The sequence below is a fragment of the Pinus tabuliformis genome, chromosome 7, assembly GCF_031772625.1.
Source record: "Pinus tabuliformis cultivar Carrire ecotype Pingquan chromosome 7, CPIR1, whole genome shotgun sequence".
NCBI lineage: Eukaryota > Viridiplantae > Streptophyta > Pinopsida > Pinales > Pinaceae > Pinus > Pinus tabuliformis.
Window position 1 is genome coordinate 1,853,542,711 of NC_142293.1, and position 9,659 is coordinate 1,853,552,369.

A 9,659-nucleotide genomic window follows, 5' to 3' on the forward strand; every position below is an offset into this window, starting at 1 on the left:
TTTACTTATATATAGGTTTTCGTAGAACCCAAGTAGAAATCACTCTTCATCGAAGAAAATGACCGATTTCATATAGTTAGTTTTCTATTGGTTTCTTTGCATCATAAAAACATCATCAGTTTCACTTTCGTAATTTGCCCTGACTTAAAGAACGACTATATAAAATCAAGTGATTAATAAAATGAACTAAAACTTTTATTGTTGTCATTAGAAAACACCAACAAGTTTAGGTTCATTAGGGCCTTGGATTAGGTGAGTGGAGAGTTAACTCTCCAAGGCCGTTCAAATTACAAAACTTAGAAGTTGAATAAAGAGCGAAACCCAATATCATTAGAAAGACCGAGAAAGCTCTGTGACTAGGAGTTAAGCATGAGGGAGAGTGAAGACAAGGAAGAGAGATACCCCCCCTCCTACTTGTTGGATCCCGCCCCATGACTATTCTGCTCGGCTTTTGATACGAGTTGGTATCCATAGTTTCCTTTCCTAGGGATCACATAGGTGGCTGCAAAAGGGAATCTCGTGGCACCTGAGGATGACATTTCATCAGGTTCAGCAGTACTTTTAGAGGGTACCCTTTCGAAGCTTGGGTGCTTGCACCAGAAAATGCTGTTGTTTGGAGGTTAGCGTAACTGCTTCTAATACCGTTGCTAGTAGGCCTTGGGCGTAATTACCCCAGTCTATTTTCAAAAGGCCCTTGATTTTGGCTTTCTTTTAATATGGTGTCTAGTCCTAATCACCCGTAGTAGAACTACTTGAAAGTTGTTTGATTGCTTGTATCTTTAGGGAGTTTTAGAGAGTTCTCTTTGCTCCTAGTTGGCCTATCTTTAAAACTTTTTGAGTCTTTAAGTAGATTTCTTAAGAATGATTCAAAGTGGCTGATTGACTAGCTCGTCAGTCTAGGAGACTTCATGGGCTATCACAGTCCTAAGCCTTCTCCTCGAAGGCGCAGGAGAAATACTACCAGTGGTTTTCAAGCAGTGGCAGCAGGTGCATCGAAGATTGATCCTATGGTTGGAGTCATTAATTCACAAGATAGAACTGGTACAAGTAGAGAGTTAGAGAGGACCACTCCAGTTCTTTCTCGAGTCCTCTTCCAATCAGAAGATAATATTGAGGTTGAAGAGGTTTCAGAGTCTATTGCTACTCCTATTTCTCCTCTTCCTCCTGATCATCCAAACGTTTTATAATACATCGGAGCTCCAACCAACTAGCCTTCGAGCCCAAGTTTACATCGACCTTTTCCTTCGATGACCACTGCTGGAAGAATGACATCCATGACAAGTGCCACAAGTATGCAAACTCTTGTATCTGGACAAGGAGGAGGAAAAATGTCTATACCTTCTATTACTCCTAGCACTACTATATTTGGTTCTACTTCCATTCCATCTTCGAGTGGAAGTTCTCAAGCCGTTGCCTCTAGCATTGGATTCTTCCCTTTGGGAATGCTGACTGGCATGATTCCTTCAGTTTGATTAAGTATTCCATTAACTGCTTCCACATCCATGGTGAGTGGATCAGCTTCTTTTTAGGGTTTCCTATTTAGGGGTGGTCATATACCACATTCCAACGCAACTGTGGGATCAAAGCCTTTTTCCTTTATAGGTCAAAGTTATAATCCATTTCAAAGTTGGACAAACCCTGCAGTTAGCGGGTTAGGAGCCGGGAATCAATCTTATTTGAGAAAAAAAGGGAATATTCCATATTCCTCTATGAATTCTTTCCAGAATTTTTCTCCCTATGCTAATGCATGGAATCCTTATCAGGGGCTCTCTACTCCTTTTAACACTTCTTTAGGGGGTAACTTTACTAGTTACGGAGGCTTTTTGGCACGAGTTGGTCAAACTCTGAATTTTTCTAGACCACAAGGGGCTCCTTACAGTTTAGTTGGGTCTATGAGTTACTTTAAGTAACCTGGTGCCTTTACAAATCTAGGCCATTATTTCTAGAACTTTGGGAGTTTTGCCCACACCGGGTGGAATCATCAAGGTCCACCATGACTCCCTTTTCTAGCAACATTAAGCTTGCTAGAACTCTCTAAGTTGACTAATGATCTCATTAGGTATAACCCATTTTGGTCTCCGGTCCCAACCAAGCTTCCCTCTGATATACCAAAATTTGAGGGGAACGCTGGTGAAGATTCGGGTGACCACGTAACCGCTTTCCACTTATGGTGTTCATCCAACTCCCTAATAGATGATTCAAATAGGTTGAGATTATTTCAATGAACCCTAATTGGAAATACAGCTAAGTGGTACATAGAATTTCCATGGGGCACCTTCACTTCTTTCAATGATTTGGCTACTACCTTTTAAAACCATTTCCAATTTCTTGTCTGATATGATGCTGAAACTGAGCTTCTGGCTAATTCCCAACAGGATCACGCAACGCAAATTTTGGATCATATCCAGGAATGGAGGAGAAGGAAGAGGCTCATTAAAGCTGATATCCCACAAGAATTCCTTCTTGAATGGTTTCTTAAATCATTACAACCTAAGATCTCTAAGGATGTGTCCCTCTCCGCTATTTTCACTAAAGAGTAGTCTATTTGCAGGGCCCACTTGTTAGAACTGATTTATTCTCAGTCTGGGGTCCTTCAAAAAATTCTAGCTGACACTCTTAGATCTAAGGTGGATATAGCTAAAGCGAAACCAGGTCCCCATGTTGACGAGTTAGGTAGATCAATTGATGTTAACACGGTTAACCAGTTGAATCAATTGCAGTAGTTGTCTTTACAAACTGCTTCCTCTATGCAGGCATCACCATCTGTATCTACACCCTCTCAACCTAATTCTATAAAGGTCATCCAAACTTCTAACCCCAATGGAAAGCAACAACCCAATGGGAAGAAGAAAGGACGAAGTAGGAAGAAGAACCAGGATGGGAAGGGAAATGCAAATAAACTCGACAATGATACTGGAGGGGGTAGAAAAGAGTCTAAGAAAAAGGTAAAATTTCCATGCAAGTTATGCAATGGATATCATTTGACTCATCTCTACCCTAAGATACAAGATTCTCAGTGCCTATTAGTGCAGCAAGGCTCTTCTAGCTCCTAGGGTGTTCTCACTAACCCTTTTCCCCAAGCATAGTAATTACTTGCTGGCATGAACAGGAATGTTGATACCCCCATAGGGAGCAACCATGAAGGGGATAATTCCTCAAATGTCTTCATGATGAGCTCGCATATCGATGTTGTTATGTGATCGCATGATTATGGTGAGATCGCATATCATTTGACTCATCTCTACCCTAAGATCCAAGATTCTTGGTGCTTATTAGTGCAACAAGGGTCTTCTAGCTCCCAGGATGTTCTCACTAACCCCTTTCCCCAAGCGTAGTAATTACTTGCTGGCATGAACAAGAATGTTGATACCCCCACAGGGAGCAACCAGGAAGGGGATAATTCCTCAAATGTCTTCATGATGAGCTCGCATATCGACGTTGCTATGTGATCGCATGATTATGGTGAATCAAAATCATCTAAGTCTAAGTCTGTTTCCGATGCCTCGGAACCGCTCCTTATTGAGAGGCCCTTTGTTGAGTCTATACCTTGGATGTCGAAAGGATGTTTAAAGCACTCGACCATCAACCCTAATTCTAGGATAGCCCATAACTACTCAATTGTAGAAGATCTAGCTCAGATTCCTTGTGCTATGTCAGCGTTAGAGGTACTCCAGTTGTGCCTTGCTCAGAGAAGTACTTTGCTCTCGGCAATCGGAGTAGTAAATCTAAAAAATTCTCTTGTGCTCACTTTTGATATGTCAAACGTCAAAAATAGACTTCTCCATCATATGGCTTTCCAGATAAAGTCTACATATCGAAAGACAAGCATCTTTCAAACCGTTATAGATGAGGGAGCTTCCACATGTGTGATGACCATGTCATGTTGGAAGGCCATTGGATCGCCTCAAGTTGTTCCTTCACTATCTCTATTGATGGAATTTGATGGGAATTCTCATAGTCAGCATAGGATTATTCCATACTTTCCCATCTGTGGGAAAGGTAGTAAATATTGAGGTAGAAATAGTCGATGTCAACTTGGATTACAACCTCCTCTTAGGCAGGAATTGGATATATGAGATGGATTCCATAGTTTCATCATTATTTCACATCCTTTGTTTTCCTCATGAGGGAAGGATTGTAAAGGTGGATTAGATGGATTATTCTCTGGGTGACTCCCACACATCTTCTGACTCTACTGTTCCATTAGTGGACAATCCCAGGTAACCTATTGAGAATTTAGCAGTTGGAATGTACTCTTCTTTAATGGGTATTTCTTATCTTCTTGCTCCTTCTGCTAGAATCAATGCCATTTCATCCTCCAAAGGACCTCCTCAAAGAGAGTTCTTTCGAACTCATTATTTTTTAGACGCTTGGCCTTTACCCTCATCTCCACCACATTAGATGGAGAACAGGTAGGTGGAATGGCATGTCCTATGTCTGCAGCAGAAATTTCTTATCAGTCTATTGTTAGCTCTACAGACTCCCATCCTACTCCTTTCTCACCTGAGGAGTTAGATGGAGATGTGGGTCCGGCCTGGATGCTTGATTCAACTTTGTCTCAGGATTGCATAGATACAATTTTACCATCTGGCAATTCTTGAAGCAATGGCAGGTGTTGATAGACCATGGGATGATTTACATCATCATTCATATTTCCTCCCTCATTTGCAAGAAATTGAGTCAACTTTCTCCAGTCCTTCTACTAGTGATGTTCATATAGTTTTAAACACTTTGGCCGCAGCACAGTTTTCTGCCGAAGGTAACATGTTTGTCATCTCATGAACTGTACTGTGAACATCTCTAGTAATCCTAACATAATAAAAAATGTCTTCATTGGAGCTAATTGTTCCCTTGAAGAAATTCAAATTATATCGATATTTTCAAAGAGATTCATGATGTGTTCGCTTGGTCTTATGAGGAAATGCATGGAATTGATCCATTTATAGTCCAACATGAGATCGATACATATGAAAATGCTAAACCTATTTGGAAAAAACTTCGACCAGTCAATCTAGGAAAAGCAACAACTATTAAAGCTGAAGTTGAAAAGATGCTCAAGGTGAGCTTTGTATACCCCGTTCCTCTAACAGAGTGGGTCGTGGGTCTCTAATATAGTCCCCATAGACAAAAAGCAAGGAATGATCTCAATATGTATTGACTTTGGGGATCTAAATAAGGCTTGTCCAAAACATAATTACCCCATGCCCTTTAATTATCAAATTATTAATGAATGTGTGGATAATGAATTTTTTTCATTCATGGATGGACTCTCTGGTTACAATCAAATTACTATCCATCCAAAAGATCAACACAAGACAACCTTTATTTGTGCTTGGGGTATGTTTGCAGACAAAAAGATGCCTTTCAGCCTCAAAAATGTTGGAGCCACTTTTCAGCAGGCCATGTCTTATACTTTTCATGACATCAAACATGTTATCAAAGCACATTTGGATGATTTAGCTGCTCGTTCTTGAAAGAGAATTGATCATCCTAAGCATCTTCGGTTGCTTTATGAGTGATGCGGTTTTCATAAAATCTGGTTGAATCCGAATAAGTGCATTTTTGCAGTCACATCCGGTTGGTTGTTAGGATACATCGTATCAACAGAGGGGATTCGTGTTGATCCATTCAAGGTTGTGGAAATACTTCAGTTGCCTCCCTCGTCTTCCATACGTCAACTTCAAAGTCTGCAAGGAAATGCAAATTTCTTGAGGAGATTCATAGCCAATTATGCTGAGATCACAAAAGGATTTATTTGTTTGCGTAAGAAAGGAGTCCCATTTTTATGGGATGATTTCGCACAATGATCTTTTGATGCTTTGAAAAAAGAATTAACCTCTACTCCATTGTTGAGTCCACCTGATTATAGCAGAGATTTCCTTTTGTATCTTGCTGCAGCAGAATCAACCATCGGTATGGTTCTGGTTCAGGAAGATGATGCCTTATCTGAGCATGTAGTTTACTATCTAAGTCAAGGCTTGGTAGGCCCTGAACAATGCTATTCTTCCATCGATAAATTGGCTTTGGCAGCTGTCCATGCTATCCAGTGGCTTTCGCAATACATTCTGCTTCGAAAAACGTTCATCTTAGCAGTCCTCAATCCATTTCAGTTTGTTCTCAGTGGGCGAGTGATTGGGGGGAAATATAATAGATTGATTGTCATTTTGCAAGAATTCAATATCAAAATCATGTCGGCTAAATCTAAGAAATCTTTAGTATTTACAGAGTTGATATTAGAGTTGGCTTGTGAGGAAGAAATTATTCACAAGGAAAATTTTCCCGATGAACATTTATTTCTTATTTCTTCACAAGATCCTTGCTATGGGGATATCATTATATATCTCTAGACTTCGATGTTTCCGCCCACTTTTTCCAAATATGAGCGTAGAAATTTGTCTCAGCTCACTAAGAATTATGTTATTATAGGTGACACATTATATTGTCGCGGGATTGATTCAATCCTTAGGCATTGTTTAACTTTGGAAGAAGTTGAGTCAATTCTTAATGATTTCAACAGTGGATCTTGTGGCAGTCATCTATCTAGGCTTGCAAGAACCCAAAAAAATTTGCAAGTAGGCTACTTTTGGCCTTTGATTTTCAAAGATTATATTGAAGTGGTCAAAAGATTCCATCCTTGTCAAGTATATACTCAGAAAATGCATGCACATCTAGCTTCACTTTTCCCTATTATCACCATCAATCCTTTCACGAAGTGGGGCATTGATTTTACTACTTGTAATCTGCCTTCGACAAGAAATCACAAGTACATCATTGTAGCCATAGACTACTTTACGAAGTGGGATGAGGCCATGCCTACTTTTAAAAATGACAGTGAAACAATGACCTTGTTTCTCTTCAATCAAGTTATTTCACAATTTCATATCCCTAAAGATATTGTCACTGATCATGGCATTCATTTCCAAAATCAACTGATGTCTGAATTGGCTCTCAAGTTGGGTTTCCGATAGGAGCATTCATCTTCATATTATCCTCAAGCAAATGGGCAGGTTGAAGCCGTGAAGAAATCCCTTAAAATCATCCTATAAAAGATGATTAACAAAGCTAGATCCATTTGGCACATCATGTTGTATTTGATAGTTTGGGCATACCGAACATCAATGAAGACTGCCACTGGCTTTACTCCTTTTCAATTGGTTTACAGGTTGCAATCTATCCTTCCTATTGAATGTGAAATTCCTTCCCTTAAGCTAATTGTTGAGCTTCTTCCATAGACTTCTAGTCTCGAGGAGTGCCTTGTTTATTTGGAGCATCTTGATGACCAACATCGAGATGCCGCCACAATAAACAAAGCCCATAAAAAGAGGGTAAAAACTCAATACAATAAAGTCATCAGTCCTAGAAGTTTTTATGAAAGTGACCTTGTCCTGGTCTATGATCAAGACAAGGACACCTTGGGGGTAGGCAATTTTAAATCTGTGTGGTACAGTCCCTTTATAGTCAAGTGAGTTTTGAAAAAGGGAGCTTATGAGTTAATTAACTTTGAAGGAAACAAGTTGGCGGAGCCCAGAAATGGGCTCTACCTAAAGACGTACTTTGCTTAGGCTTCAACCGAGCACTTACTTGTTTGTATATATTGTATGTTTGTACATATCTATCTATCAGTTTTAGTGATGTCAATATTTTTGATATTCTTTGGCAGGTATTGATGGATGATTCGGTATATCTAGGATTCATCGATGGTGCAAGTAGGCATACCTGGAACCTTGCTTCCGCAGCTTGGGTGAGTTATTATCCATTTGGCTAGTTGATGGTTTCAAGAGGAGTATGTATCGATCCTGCATTGAATAATATTGCCGAATATGGTGCCGTTATTAGTTTTCTATTCGAAGCAATATGTCTTGATATTGATTCATTATTGGTTTATTTAAACTCACAACTGGTGGTATCTCAATTGAATAACATTTATTGAGTACGAGATCCCTATTTGTATCACCAATTTCTGAGAGTATGATTGATGCAACGATCATTTATTTATATCACATATGTTCACATTCCATGATCAAAAAATTCCTTAGCTTATTTTATTGCTAATCAAGCATTGGACTGGCATATAAATCATTCATCAAATTAAAAACATCAAAAATAATCAAATTATCGTCTGTATATATGATCATCATAAAATTGCATGTACATAGATAGAGTGTTTATGTCGAAAATAATATACAAAAATTGGGACAAAATTCCTTACAAAATTTGGGCTTATGCCCTTCATCATGTCTAATCATAAAAAAGATCTGATCATCTATCTAGTGGGCTCGGGATGAGCAGCTAGAAAATAAACAATGGCATTGGCCACATGTCGGAAGAGCCGTACCCAATCTCGTGGTACTCCTACCACGCGACGCTGCATCTCCTCAGGCAGGTCGTCTATTGCTATCATGGGTACTTGGTGAGTCAGTCTCACCAAGTTCCTTTGAACTTCATGGAGAACTCTCTCTGTCTCAGTTGCAACCCCTTTGGCATCTCTTCCACGACACTTATGTCAGGGAAATCCTTCAGGTCTCACTGGCCCCACATCTGAAACGTGATCAAAATATGTTGTAAGTATCTTGTCCCATCAAAAATATTTTTAAGTTCATTTATATTAAAAATCCAAAAAAAATTAAGAAATTAAAAAATTAAAAAATTGTTACCTATGGCACCCCATGTTGCATTCGGTGGTAATGTTAAATTTGGATCTCCTCAGAAATCCATCACAGCATAGGGTTACTCATCGACTGCGATGACTTGTTGATCCCACCATGTGAAAAACTCATCATCGAAAGTCATCTTGGGGACATCACAACCACTTAGGCATTTCATCAGGTCAACCCATATACCCATCCGTGGATCCCTCAGGCTGTTGATAGTCGATAATACCTTAGGTCGAAGCCCATGTACTTTCTCAAAGAAGAATGAGCATAAGATTGTGCCATACCCAAAATTATTTATCCGACCCTTCTGAATGGAGGTCAATTGGTTCTTCATATTAGTCAATAGAGGTGTGCACCAATCAAACACAGTAGTGAGACATTCCACTGCTAGGCTCATGGATACTCGTGAGGCCTGGTGTGAAGCAGCAAAACCATTTACCCTGGCAATGGTAGATAGTAGAATTCTCAAGGACAAGCTGTCTATGTGCTTGATTGGAATATGAATTCCAATCTTTTCAAGATGACCATGACAATATATGTGGATGTAGTCTTCTACACTAAGACTACCCCTCATCTTGCCAGTAGAATTCACTACCCCTTCCCTTCAAGAAAGATCGGTAATGAGGTAAATACCTTCGATCTTGATCATTAGGGGCATTTGATCGATCATGAATACATCATCCTCTGCACTCCAGTAATGTATCAGAAACTCAAGAAATCGTGTGTTTGATTTCATATTTGGCATTTTAAATAATTTTAGCAAGCCACAGCCTCTTAAAGGATCTAAGGCATTTTCATCCTCTAGTACTTGGTTATCAATAGCACTATGCTCCCTTCTCTCCAGGTGATGGTCATCGTGTCCAAAAAAGATGTTTCAAACAATTAGATTTATGTTTTAATATTTTTGCTCGTGCACACATGGGTTCCTTTTACACAGTCACGTGTTGGGCCCTCATATACGCGAGTTAACTGTATTCATCCCACGTGTACGCAGAGTTGAAAATT